The 15,466-nt window shown below is 34.4% G+C and overlaps 1 long non-coding RNA gene across 1 annotated transcript in view; it reads right to left on the bottom strand.

The window, feature by feature from the left end:
• LOC145520381 (uncharacterized) overlaps window positions 1-15,466 on the bottom strand; it is a 169,245-nt gene that overhangs the window by 143,126 nt on the left and 10,653 nt on the right. The window contains exon 2 of the long non-coding RNA XR_014064441.1: window positions 14,828-15,003. This is a non-coding gene — a long non-coding RNA (uncharacterized LOC145520381). The remainder of the gene's footprint in view (window positions 1-14,827; window positions 15,004-15,466) is intronic.

The following is a 15,466-nucleotide window of genomic DNA, read 5'->3' as shown; positions in this document are numbered from 1 at the left end:
GGGATAAAGAAAGAAGTATCTTTATAGAGATTATACAGGGCAAAACAGTTAATAAGGCCTTGAGGGAGAGATTAAAAAAGTATTAAGGTTAATGCCCAAGTTTCACACTGATAAAATTGAAAGAGTAATAGAGCTGGGAAGAGTGGAAGGGTGCTTAGCAGGAAATTTCAAGAGTTTGATCTTGTCACATTAAGTTTTAGATGGCAATGGAACATACAGGAAGATGTCACAAGTAAAGGTATAGATAGTGAATTGAATAAAGCAGAACATGTCATGGGTAGAAAGACCCATGGAATTGGAATTGATCAGATAGTAATTGAAGACATGAGAAAAGATGAAGACCAGTGGAAAGAGAATAGAAAAGAACATGAGAGGGTAATAAATGGTAAATATATTCTGTACAGTGAATAAAACTGAGAAATCACTGGTAAAGTTGCTGGTATTATAACAGGAAAGAGAATTATTTTATTCTGAACAGATATCTGACTGAGACATTTTTGAAGTGGAGTAGTAAGAAGAATATAAAGATATGATAAGGATAACAAAGTAGTGACAATTAGATCATGAGTAGGGATATATAAGGAGATTAAGAGTTTAGGAATGTATAGGAAACACAGACCAGTTTATTTCATAAAGGCAGTAGCTAAAGAAATCTTAAGTGAGGATACAGGGCTGAAAGTGGGTTGTAAGAGATCAAGATGAAAACTGGATGACTGAAAGCCTCAGTACTTTTGTAAATTGCCTCTTAAGGGACCATAGATATCAAAAAGATAATAGTGGTTGGAAAGAACAGGCATGATTTGCAGCTGCAAAATCAAAGCAAAACTGACAAGGGGAAAAAGATGAATGTGACAGAAAAAGAGGCTGAGTGTTTAAGTATAGATGCCATGTAAGAGTAAATGAGTTTATCTCTGAAGTTGAAAATATTGAAAACTTTTCTTAAGAAATCTCTTCTCTGTTATCATGTTATTAACATCCATGTTTATTTACAGCCTGACATCTGTTTACATATTCAAGACAAAGAAAATCCCTTGCTTTTGCCAACATTGTCTTTTCTCTCTCTCTCTCTCTTTTCAAAGGAAATACCTTAAAGAAATGAAGCAGTGGCCAATGATTCTTAGAGCAAAAATTCAGCTAAAATTCCTATTAAACAAGATTACCTAAAATTCTGTTCGGAGCATCATTGAAACCAAAAGAAATTCATACATACAAAAGTTTTAGACTTTATCTTGGATTTTTTGAACAATCAAAAGTGTTTGTTAATTAAAAGTTTAATTTTATCTTGAGGCTTTTATTTAGAATATTCATAAATCAAAGTATAGGCAGAGAATAAAGTACTAAATTCCTCATCTCAGTTAGCAACCCTCTACTTCCTCCACACCCACTGACCACAAAAGTAATCTTTCTTACTATCTAATTTATCTGGTTGGTTCACAACACTTTTACTATCCTTCCACATCTACAAATTATTCATTGTGCTCTCTGGAACTGCTCTTCCAAACCAGCAGATCCTCTGTGTCGAATGAGGAAACTACTTCCCTGCAATCTCCTTAGATGGTGAATTCCAGTGTATGTTGCCACTTTCCCCTTATTCCTTTTCATGCACTCCCGTTCACATCCATTGAACACAGGCTCAGTTTCCGTCCTCACCTCAAGCCCTACCATTATTTTAGGGGACTCCAATAATTAACTGTATTACAAATCCTAAAGCCTTCCCTGCCTCTTCACAATCTCATTTCAAGTGACCTCCTTTTCTCCACTTGAGTAACCCATGCCCATAGCTAAAATTTAGGTCACAATCACAAAAGTACTGACTTTTTTACTTTTTCTAAATCCACCCTCCTCTATTTTCTTCACTTCCCTTCTATTTAATTTGATATCCTATGGTCTATCATTTCAGTAACATATTCTTACCAGTGTCCTAAACTCCCTCATTTCTCTAAATTTTTGGTTGCATTTGTCTAGCAAAACTTCAGCTTTTGATGAATCCAAATATTTGATTTCTCTATGACTCATTTAAGAACCTAGGAATCTATTCCAATGACAACTAACCTTTCATATATATAATCTCACCTATGGAAGGAAAAAAACTGCTAATGTCTAAGCACAAGTGGTTTAGATGTTGTTTTAACAAGTCAAATTTGTATGTCAGATTAATGCATTTTTCCTCCAAAATTATACAAAAGGAACTTCAACTCTTTGACAGGAAATTATTAATTCTGCAATATACTCAGAGATTCAATAGTTTTCTGTACCAGATGACATTGATTGACTTTGAAAACATAATCAGTAAAATACAGTGTATATAGTAACATCTAAGTAATCATGTTTATTGTAATAGGAGTTTGTTCCACTTGTGTGTTTATGTGGTACTGTCAATTGAATGCAACTTCATTTTTCAGGATTGTTGTTTAAGTGTAATACTTGGTAGCCACTCAGCATAATTTCTTTTTCTTTTCCTCCAGTGGAGAAATGATACTATAAATCTCAATTAGTTGATCTCAGGTATAGCCTCAGATACCTCTTGTAGAACCCATCAAAGTGTCTCAGGTACAATGAAAAAACAAGGACCAGGAAACAGTATGGCTCTCAATAGACTCAAATGACTGCCTACTGCCACCTTGCACAGAGCTGGTCTACACATGATTTGATAAAAACCTGGAATAGGTGATCCCTGAACGTTTTCTATTTATTTAGAACCATACTTCAGAAAACTGTCTGAAACAAGCTGAGAAAGACTAGCAACACCAGTTGAATGCAGCCAGGAACAGAGTTGTTGACTTCAAACCTGATCCAGCAGATTGCACACAAATTTTCCCAATTACCTCAAAATAGTATCTCTTAGGAATCCAAGAAAATTATTCACTACTACTTAGATAGAGCATGCCAGATATTAATATGTATCTTAACCCTAACACTTAATACTAATAAAATAAAAATCATTGATAGTATGTGCAGAGAACTCTGAATATTTGTTATTCAGAGTTACAATATCACTTCATTATAAGGGATAAAACATTTTATGTTCTCATATTCTTAAAATCATACTTCTGTATAATAAAGAGCATGAATTGAGAGAACTATATTCCCACAAGTCAAAAAGAATAAAATTCTTGACTATGGATATCTCTCACCTATATAAAATAAATCTATAAATTTTTGTATTTAAAACAAAGGAGGCTGTCAATGAGAAGCTATTGAACCTCAGGTACCTGTTTAAATTATCTGAACTTCAGTTTTCTCAACTACAATATGGAGGCAAAAAAATCGTATAACATAGAATTGTGAGGATTCAATTAGTTAGCACAGGGGCCAGGTTAAGCAGCAGTAAGCACACAGTACATGTTAAGCATTAATACTGAACAAAATATAAATTAAAATGCACTTTATAAAAATTAATATAAATGATTTTTAAATACAACTTTTTTAGGTGTATTTATAAAATTACACTTTAGTGTCTATGTACATTGTGATGTTTTTCAGGCTCACCATTTATTTACTTATTTCTTCCCCCCCTGTTTTTGCAGCATATAAAATGTATGATAAGAACTTGCTGGATGCTGAGCACATCATACTAAGAAGTACTCAGAACTTACCCTAAGGGAACTCAGGAAGCTCACAGCATAGTAGGAAAGATAAACAGATTAACACACTTCTGACATAGGATGGTGAAGGCTCTGACAGCCCTATTCACAAAATGTTCTGAGACCTATACCAGCACCTCAGCCTCATGGAGACTTTAAGGTCCTATTAGAGGAAGTAACTTTTAGTAACACAAATCTCAAGCAAAAGAGAAAACTGGTTTTCAAAAAAATAAACCATATGTGAGAGAAGAAAACTAAGAAACAAAATTAAAATTCTGGGAAAACAGAAGCTGAAACAAACAAGAATAGTGAAAATGAAGTTAAAATGCAGACAGAGGCTGGATACAAAGTGTCTTTTCTATGTCCCTTAAAACTTTTTCAACTTTACCCTGAGGATAATGAGACATTGACATGTTACACACATCATTTGTACATGTCTTTGAGAGGTCACTCCAGGTCTAAGATAGAGAATGGTTTTTAACAAGAACAATCCAGAACTTACTGTATATAATTAGAATAACAATAGTCTATTCTGAGGTACTGACAATGGCAAGCCAGGCTGAAGAACTAAACACCTACGGAGGGTCAATCTAGAATGGATGCCTGAAGAGTGTGGAGGAAAAAGCACATTATATCTGGCACAAACTGTGTTAAAAATCATGTTTCAGGTTCCTTTTGCTGGAGAACACATTTCCTCAAAATATAGTGATATAAAACAAAAATTTATGATGATCTCTCAGGATTCTTTAGTTAGACTGGGGTCAGCTGGGCAGTTCACACTTAAGATGTTAGTGACAGACAGATGACAATCATGACTGGAATGATCTGGATGTTTCTTTATGATTATATCTGACAAAAGGGCTGCGATGTTTCTTCATGATTATATCTGACACAAGGGCTGTGATGACTGAACTAACTGGAATTTTTTAAGGCATCTCTTTCTCTTTCTCTATGTAAGTCTATTTTAGCTATCTTAGCTTACACATGCTGTCTTAGCTTCCTCACAACATGGTAGCTAGACTTCTTCCTTGGAAGTTGGATTTCATCAGACAGAGTGCTATAATAGACATGAAGTGGACACTGCCATTAAGCTCAGGGCCTGGAAATGTGCATATTATCACTTTTTCCATATAGGTTGGTCAGAGAAGATACCAAGTCTACCCAGATGCAAGAGGAAGGATCACTGTCTCTCACTCATTATGGGAAGCGTGCAAAGAAATTTTTCTGGCAATCTCTAATTCACCACTTCCATTAATGCTACTATTGATATATTTCCTGAGAATCAACTGAACAAATAGAGTGATACAACACGAGGGTAATTGCCAGGTTTCTAGATACTGAAATTTTGAAAGATAAAGTAATTTGAAAATGAAAATGAATCCTTTCTGGGGAATAGTCAGACTGCTTAGTAGAGATATGCAACAACAGGATTTGGATCTGGAGACCAGAAACTGGAATCTCCTTTGGAGTTAGGCTTTCGAGTTATTCATCTACACATTCTACAAATGGCAACTGGAGATCTGACAATGGAGGTGAATATTCTTGTAGGTCAGAGAGATAAAGGAGATTAGGGGGTTCAGAAAGAAATGGCAGAAGAAACGGTCAGTTTTCTATGGGCTGGGAAAAGTGATGACTACTGGGAAAAACGGTCAGATATGTAAGTAGAAAGGGAAAAGAGTCTGTTACCATAAAATCCAGGAGAAGAAGGCATTTTATTAAAAGTCAAGAGATTATCATGGAAGTTTTAGGGAATCTTCCTTTACTCTGGATCTGAAATAAGACAAATCCATAACATATATTACTAAGATTAAGGTTTCTTTTAGATTGGAATAGTTTTTTGAATCTGAGAATACTATAGTGTTTGGAAAACGTTCATTTTAAAATTAAGGCTTGCTGTGTTTGGACTTGCTTTACCTTTTAATTTTGCTACACCTTCTGTTTCATATTAAATATGTCTACCTGTATCTGTAATCTATACCTATATCTGGTTCATCAATACTTTCTTAAATTGTGTGAGAAAAACGAAAAGAAAAATGAAAAAGTAAGAAGGAGTCTGACAAATTTTTGTGATAAACATTTTAAGTGTTAGACCTTCAAAAGCCTTAAAGGTTCTTTAAAGCACCTCTTAGACATTTCTCTTTTAACATTTTAGACACACTTGGCTTTTCTAAAGCTAGGTATCAAGACAAAGAGATTCTGCCAAACATGCGATATCCAATCTGTCATGGGAGGCTTTGCTGCCATTTCTGAGAAATCTCCTTTTGGGTATGATCCTTCCTAGAATAGAAAAGATTTACAACCCTAATACAACCTGCAGTGAAATGCCATTGCATCATTCTAGAATTACTTATAAGTCTCATTAGAAGTCATCTTTGTTCCTATATGAAGAGTAAATATGATAAACTTTCATGAAAGAAAATATGAGTAAAAAACTGAATTCATTAAAGTGAAAGTTTAAAGGGTAACAACGTGAAAAATATGCTTTATTTTTTTAAGTATGAACAGATTTGTAATTCTGGAAGTAAATAAGTAGTCTTCCTTTATATACTGGCTGCAATTGATTTAAACTGTTGTTGACATGGGTTGCCACTGATTAGTTCATATATATATATTCACACACATATTCTTTATATTCTTTATATGTGTGTGTGCATGTGTATGTATGTTTATACAGTTAAAAAATCCAACTTTAATAATATGTGGATATTTATCTGCACTGTAAACTTCAAAATATAATCCTTTGAGTGTCACAACTTAAAATATATGGCCATCTCTTTGTAAAGGAAATAATATATAACTTCTTAATGAGAATAACTGTGAAATAAAACTCTAAGAACATATTTTTATATTTCTTTAGATGTTTTAAGCAAAGCCATAAAGTACAATTATTTTTTAAATATCTTAGAAAGAAAACATCTAAATATTCATTTGTTGTTGTTGAGTTGCTAAGCTGTGTCTGACTCTTTGTGACCTCATGAACTGCAGCACACCAGGCTTCCCTGGCCTTCACCATCTTCCAGAGCTTGCTCAAACCATTGTCCATGGAACTGGTGATGCCATCCAGCCATCTCATCCTCTGTTGTCCACTTCTCCTGCCTTCAATCTTTCCCAGTATCATGGTCTTTTCCAATGAGTTGGCTGTTCGCATCAGGTGACCAAAATATTGGAGCTTCAGCTTCAGCATCAGTCCTTCCAATGAATACTCAGGGTTGATTTCCTTTAGAATTGACTGGTTTGATCTCCTTGTTGTGCAAGGAACTCTCAAGAGTCTTCTCCCACACCATGATTCAAAAGTATCAATTACAAGTAGCTGAAATATTTCTCTTAGCTCTATTTCAGTATTGGTCCAACGTGAAAACACTGGTAGGTAAAAAATCTTTACAAACAAAAGTTTTATGTACAAACTGTGGGAGTTCATAAAATAGAAATTATGACCACACTAAAGGCAAAATTTACATTAAATAGAATGGTAATCAAGGGATAATTAAAATTTAAAGCAATTATATCCAGATTTAAGATATATCTGATGATTTGATTTCTTTATAGTAAGAAACCTCTCATTATATTATCCAATTATTAACAAAGATTGATATCATTGTTCAGAGGTATTATTTTAAAAAGGATTTTAATTAAGATGACATTTGCATTATTAAATTATTTTTTCATTGTCAATATAGATAATTAGCAAACTATTTCTAGCTTTATTGCTCTATCAACTTTGTATGATGTCATGATAGCTTGAAAGCAGAGCCTGGAGAATGCAAAACAAATATGTTTACAGTTAGACTCATAAACAGGGAGTTATCACTCCCTGATAACGTGAACCATCCAACCCCTCTAGAGGAGAAACTAGCAGTCCTAAGATGTTGCCTAACAAAACTAGCATGGATAAAACTCATTATGAAAATGGAATTTCTCAAATAGATGCTTCATTCAGGCCAGTACACATTTGATATTTTAAATGTGCAGGTTAAGAGATGGGGTGAACAATCTTGAAGAATCTGTAAAGCTAGTCTCCAAGAGGAGAAATTAGAATTATCTTTCACAGAGGGGACATGGTTTAAATTGAAGACTGAAACAATGGTACTACCATAGAAGTGATGACCAAATCATTGCAGAATTTTAGAATAGGCCTTTAAGAACAGACATATGTGAAAGGTCTAGCATTTTGATAACATGTACACTAAGTTGCTTTAGTTGTGTCTGACTCTTTGTGACCCTATGGACTATAGTCTGCCAGGCTCCTCTGTCCATGGGATTCTCCAGGCAAGAACCCTGGGGTGGGTTGCCATGCCCTCCTCCAGTGGATCTTCCTGACCCAGGGATCAAACCCGTGTTTATATCTCATGCATTTGCAGGTGGGTTGTTTACAACTAGCACCACCTGTGAAGCTTCCTAGTGTTAACACGACCTCTCAGTAATTTTTATTATCTGAATTGTGAAAGTGATGGGAAGAAGATAAAGCAATTGAAGTATAAGTTGCACCAAGTATGAAAGATGGCACAGGAAAGCATAGTATAAAAGAAAGTTTTTCGCCCATGGTGAGAAAGATGGTGAACATTAGACTAAAAACAGAAAGGCCAATTCCATTATCACTGTATTATAGTTACTTTCATATAAAACCATTAATCATGTACCAAGTTGATAAGAACCAAACTGTGGAAAAATAGATTAATGTCCAGGTTTCAGTAGAACCCACAGTAAAATTATGAATATGTGTTGTAGCCAACTTGGGTTTTTGTCTGCTTTCATGTTCACAATGAATTTGGTTCATAGGTTTGTAGGACTGCAACCACATAGCAGGCTAGATTTCCATAAGCAAAAGATAGATTTAAAATAATTTCATATATACCTTTAATAGTTAAAAATTAAAATTTATTCTAAATGTCAATAAAACATTCAATTTGATAATGAAATTTGATCAAATAAGGGGGATATTCACTTATAACCAGAATCTAAAAATAAATGTTACAGATAAACCTATTTATGAAACAGAAACAAACTCACAGAGCACAAACTTATGGCTGCCAGGGGGGAAAATGAGGGGAAGGAATAGTTAGGGAGTTTGGGACAGACATGTACACATCACTATATTTAAAATGGATAGCGAACTTCCTCCTATACAGCACAGGAACTCTGCTCAATGTTATTTGGCAGCCTGGACGGGAGTATACACCTGCAAGCTATGGTTGAGTCCCTCTGCTGTCCATCTGAAACAATCTCAAAACTGTTGATTGGCTATACTCCAATATAAAATTTTAAAGCTTGAAATATGATAATCAGTAAATAAAGCAAAAAAAAAAGTTGACTTTCAGGCAGAAGTACTTACAGGGGTATTATTTAAAACTAAAATAGGGCACATAATCACATTCAATTGTATATGGAATTCAATTAATGGGATTCAACTGATCTTTTTTCCCTATTTTATTATTAGGGAAATAATATATTTTATATGCTTTGATAGCATAAATTGTATCTCAAACTTTGAGCTTGCTGAGAATCTTCTAAAGAAGATATGAAGTTTTGATAGACTTTTTAAAAACTGTCTTATTTAAATAATCACTGATTCAGAATCTCATTTTATGAATTATCTTTTTCCCTGCATTATTAACATAATTTTTAATGAAACAACTTGGAATGTGTCTTAAAAGAAATCGAATCCACTGCTGAATTTATCATGTCTTATGAACCAGTTAGAGAACAATGAATAATGACTACCCAGTTTGCAGTTTGTAGAAGTTAGAATAGACAACATGACATCATGAGCAGTGATGATACAATGAACAGAAACAACATTTGACTTCACAACCATATAAAAGATTACCTGTTGGAACATTTGAATTATAGTGAAGACTTTTCTGTGATTGCCTTTAAAACCAATTTTCCTCATGCTTGTGTCCCTTCTCGTTTTAAATATCTCCAAAACACTTCAGTCCTAAGGCCATTAATTAACTGTCAATATAACAAACACTTTTCTCTCTCTTTGTAGTGAGATCACAGTTATGACATCTGAATTCTCAAAGATAATGACCTAATATGTGTTAAGCTGCAATTGAAAAGAAAGTGACCAGGAAAAGCTCTTAAATACTGTGATACTTTCTTTTTTTTAATAAAATGTCTGATATCAGGTAAAATATCAGAATATTGGCAGCCATAAATATCTGAACCAAGATTAGAGTTATGGTTAATAAGAATAACTAACAATTTAAATGAGTGATTTCATTTCAGAAATTTCATTTAAAATTTTTCATTTTGAAAAAATCAAGTCAATTTCCTTGAAAACCATTATAAGTGATCATATATCTATAGAATCATATGAATTAATTATATGTTGTCTGTCAACTATTTCCAATCATCACTGCAACATTATTTTAATATTTATGTTCCTTATTTTTCTATGTAGGGGATAGTTTTTCTGGTTGATTTATAATAACTTCAAAACTTGTGTAAAAAATGCAAACATAAAAAAATGAAAAGTTCTTTATCAATAATGACCATAATCCTTCCTCATCCTAAAAGAATGCTATTGATATATGCTGGTAAAGCAATATTGAAGGAATGCTAGATTTGGAGGATAAGTAGGAAACACCTTAAGTTGTTAAACTGGAGGTCTCAATAAAAAATCCAAGTACAGTAGACCACTGATTGGTTGGGTTAAACTGATTAGCATTTGATATGATGTCTGAGCTAGAAATACAAATTTGGGGCATGGGAACATAGGTGTAGAGGAACAAAAAGATGCACAGAATTGCCTGCTAGTAGAATGCTGAGTAAGAAGAGAAATAGGGCAGAAAAACATTTCTGTGAGACTCCAGTCCAATCTTTAGGGACAGACTAAGGAAAGGAAGCCAACAGTAGGAATTTCAAAAGACACAGAGTTCACTTTGCCCTTTCCATTTCTTTAGCTGTACATCAAACAGCCATCAGAAGTTGTGGCTTCTTCTGTCTAATGTCACTAGCATATTGTTTCTTCTACTAATAATATCTGTAGCTTTACATATATCTGCTAGCCACAAGGTCACTTCTCCTGCTTCAGTTAACTCCTTTTCATTCTTCAGACCCACTTTATGTTCTGCCTTCTCTTGAAAAAACTTATGCTGATTTTTATGTCTTGCACACTCTACTACTAATAATGTCTACGCTATTAATAAGATTTTAGGGTGAGCATCAAATTGAGAAATTGGCAACAATTTCAATATAGAACACATGCCAAGTTTATTAAATATGGTATTGAACTCACCTTGTTTTAGTAACAGGAATGTTGGAGACAAACTTTCATATAAAAAGAAAGCATACATTCCTGTGAATTAAGACAGGCAGAAGAAATGTAACAGAAGAGCACACATAGATTTCAGGTCTCAGACAAAAATCAATGAGGTCCCTAGGTAAGCTACATAAGGGCACAGCCCCTTCCAATTGTATAATTTCAAAGCAAAATGTTCCAATCAATACCTGATTTCACTGGAGTTAGTACAATCATTGCTAATGAAGGATACAACTGGATTTTTTGAAATACGTGGGGAAAAAATATTGATCAAATATCAGTTCAAGTGCTACATATATTAGAATCAACAAAATAATGCATATAGTTCATTTAATAAGATACATTGAGGAAAATGGCAACCCACTCCAGTGTTCTTGCCTGGAGAATCCCAGGGATGGGGGAGCTTGGTGGGCTGCCGTCTATGGGGTCGCACAGAGTCGGACATGACTGAAGTGACTTAGTAGCAGCAGTAGCAGCATTGAAGAAAAATATTAATTTAGCAGAGAAAGCAAGTTCCTTAAATAATCTCATATTTGCTTTTCCTTTATTGGAACTTAATTCTTTTTTCCTTGTCTTCTTGATTCTTTCTAGCATCCAGTGAGCTTGCATCACATACTTTATATAAGCACTATCACTGCCTACTAACAATGCTTACTGCTCCTCATTCTCCCTGCTCTTTATAAATTAGTCTTGAAATAGAGGTAGAAGCATGAAAATAAATCACAATTTCTTTATGCATTCATCCTTCCATGGACACCTTGGTTGTTTCCATATCTTGGCTCTTGTAAATAAAACTGCATTGGTCAAAGGAGTGCATATTTCTTTTCAAGTTAGTGTTTTCATTTTCTCCTGATATACACTCAGAAATGGAATTGCTGGATCATAGAGCAGCTCTAATCTCTTGATGAAAGTGAAAGAGGAGAATGAAAAAGTTGGCTTAAAGCTCAACATTCAGAAAACTAAGATCATGGCATCCAGTCCCACCATGTCATGGCAAATAGATGGGGAAACAATGGAAACAGTGGTTGACTTTATTTGGGGGGGGGGCTTAAAAATCACTGCAGATGGTGACTGCAGCAATGAAATTAAAAGACACTTACTCCTTGGAAGGAAAGTTATGACCAACCTAGATAGCATATTAAAAAGCAGAGACACTACTTTGCCAACAAAGGTCTGTCTAGTCAAGGCTATGGTTTTTCCAGTAGTCAAGAAAGCTGAGCACCGAAGAATTGATGCTTTTGAACTGTGGTGTTGGAGAAGACTCTTGAGGGCCCCGTGGACTGCAAGGAGATCCAACCAGTCCATCCTAAAGGAAATCAGTCCTGAATATTCATTGGAAGGACTGATGCTGAAGCTGAAACTCCAATACTTTGGCCACCTGATGCGAAGAACCGACTCACTTGAAAAGACCCTGGTACTAGGAAAGATTGAAGGTGTGAGGAGAAGGGGACGCCAGAGGATGAGATGGTTGGATGGCATCACAGACTCAATGGACATGAGTTTGAGTAAATTCCAGGAGTTGGTGATGCACAGGGAGGCCTGGCGTGCTGCAGTCCATGGGGGTCACAAAGCGTTGGACACAACTAGTGACTGAAGTGATTTTTAATTTTATGAGAAACTTCCATATGGTTTTCCATAGTGGCTGCATGAATTTACATTCCCAATAGTGCATAAGGGCTCTCTTTTCTCCACATTCTTACCAACACTTCTTATTTCTTGTCTTTTTGATTAGCCATTATAACATGAAGTGATATTTCATTATGATTTTGAGTTTCATTCCCACGGCATTAATAATGTTGAGCATCTTTTCATGTATCTGTTCACCATCTGTACATCTTCTTCAGAAAATTTTCTATTCAGATTGCCCATTTTTCATAGGATTGTATGTGTATGTATGCTAATGTTGAATTGAATCCCTGTATACTCACTTAACCCAATATTCTGGCCCCTGCAAAAGCAAATATATCATAGCAGATGACAGTGTTCTAATCTAACTTTAATCATGTGATAGCCTCTATCATAGCTTCTCTAACATATGTAGTATCTTACTGAAACATATCACACAACCCTGAACACTGGAAAATGGTTACTGATGTGGTCTTATTACCCTAATCCAGGATGGGAATCAGAAGTCATTTACATTCCTTTAAGACAGACAACAGGACACATTTACTAGCTTGACAGTTATATTAACATTCCTTCTTTGCCAGAGTAAATTATGAAGAAGGCTAGACTCTGTGGTCAATGTACAGAGCACCATGCATGTCTTCCATATTGACAAAAACTGAATCAATTTTGGGGCTTTGACTGAGCCTGTAGCGAGAGAGGATCCTGTATCCATTTCAAATTACAGTACTAAGTAGTTCTGTCAGTTGAGTCACATGACTTTGCAAATGCCATGATGCTAGAAAAAAGTCTATACCTTCCAAAATAATAACGTTATTAAAGTGTCCAGAGAGTAGATAAATATATGCAAATATCTTTTTGTATTATCCAAGAAATCTAATGGAAAAAAAGATTTCACATCTCAGTAGCAACACCAATAAAATACCTAGAAATAACAGTAAGGAACATTGCTTGAGATTGATATGAAGAAAACAACACAATTTTGTTATTACAAAAAAATTCTAATACATTTGAGTTAGGTATGAGGATGAACTTGTATCTCCGAACAAATATATTATGGTGTGTGTGAATTGTACATTCACTATATAATAAAACTTAAGGTTACCAGAAATTTGATCATTAAAAGAGTAGAATGACTGGCCAAGAATTTTGAATTTTACTTTGGTATTTTAGGAATGGGTTTGATCATTTGTGGATTTTGGAAAGGTCTGGCACTGAATGGTCCAATTTGGAATATCAAGAAACCATAGTATGTAAAACATGTTCTATGTGGCAATGACATAATAATTATTGGTGTGGATATTAATAAAAGAAGATTAAGCTGGTAAGATAAGCTGATAATTGAAATACTATTTAAGAAGGTAAAATACTCTGTTTCAATCTTCCTAAACAAATATATGTGTGTGTGTGTGTGTGTGTGTGTGTGTGACAAGCTGTGTATAAAATTTAAAATGTAACCATCACTGACTATATGGCTTTTTTTTTTCTAAAGCTCAAAATGGTCGACTTTTCAAGTACATTCTATGGCTCAAAAACTGCAATCAGTCTTGCTATGGCTGTTGGTAGTTCTGATATCCAGGCCAGCATGAGTGTCCCTGCTTTAGCGGAAAACTGCCAGTCCCCTCAGTATCTATGAAAATTTCAGAACTGTTTTCTCTTTTCCTGATATGGTTATGATGTAGATATGTTACCAATCAAGAATTGAACATTCTACTTCATTCCTGTCTAGGAATTTGATTTTAACACCATCTTTGAACATTAAAAACTAAAATAAAATCCCTTAAGGGTAAATAGAAGATGTCCGGATAGAGATAAAACATAAAGTACTTGGAGGTGATTCTAAGGTTGGGGATTATGTATATATACATATAAAAAATCTATTGCAATGCCAATAATCCCTTTGAATTTTCACAGAATAGATTCTTCAAACAAATTTAAAATGAATCATCAAATTAGACAGATTCCATTTTCCAGATACTCAACAAACTAAAGCAGCACTTTCCACATTGTACAGCTTTCTTAGGTATAAATGTGGTTAATGCATACAATACAAAATCAATTAGAAGTGTTACAAAATCAATTAGAAGTGTTCATTCCATTATTAGACTTTTGTGAGATACACTGAAAAATATTTTGTATAGAATAACATTTGAAAATTTTAAGTCTCCTTGACTCTCGTTTCTAAAAATAAATGTTTATATTTCTGCTCTGGCATGTAGTGTCATTCTTTCAATTAAAAAAAATGCTAATAAGCTGAAAAACAACGCAGAGAATTGAGGTCAAAGAGTAAGGTGTGGCCTGAAAACCTGAACAGAGGCTCAGATTTGGAGATTCACAGAAAATCACAACTTACTTGGTGCAGAAGCCACTGCTGGCACCGGTACAAGTAGGTAGACATAAACTGCAACTGAACAACTGCTGGCAGTTAAGTGTGGAGTATCATGAAAGTTATGCACTTTAGGATCCTAGTGTTAGGGAGGCCACCAAAGTTTTATGTAGATTACCTTCAGGATCCCTGCCAGTTTCTCACTGTGTAAAGAAAAAAGGAAAAAAAAAAAATCCCTTAGTTCTTCCGGCATATAGTATTGATTACATAGCTTCATAACAATATTTGAAAGTGGATACTCTGAGTCTTTCCATTTTATTTTTCTTTTTAAAAAAGTTGTTGTGGCTACTTAAAATCCTTTGACTTTCCACATAAATATTAGAATCAGTGTGTGAACATATGCAAAAATATGGTGGGAATTTCATTGGAATTCCATCAGCTCTATACTTCAAATGGGGAAGACTAGTAAATTAACAATACTGAATCTTTAAATCCATCAACAGCATTCTTTTCTCCACTTAACAAGGTTACTTAAAAATTTATTTGTATTTGGAATTTTCTTTATCCAGTTTTACTGAGATGTAATCAACTTACAACATTGTATGAGTTTAATGTATATAACAAGATGACTTGATATAGGCATATGTTGTGAAATGATCACCACAA

This window comes from Giraffa tippelskirchi, chromosome 9, assembly GCF_054371585.1.
Source record: "Giraffa tippelskirchi isolate mGirTip1 chromosome 9, T2T-mGirTip1v1.2.pri, whole genome shotgun sequence".
Taxonomy (NCBI): Eukaryota; Metazoa; Chordata; class Mammalia; order Artiodactyla; family Giraffidae; genus Giraffa; species Giraffa tippelskirchi.
This window is presented reverse-complemented; position numbering and strand designations above follow the sequence as displayed.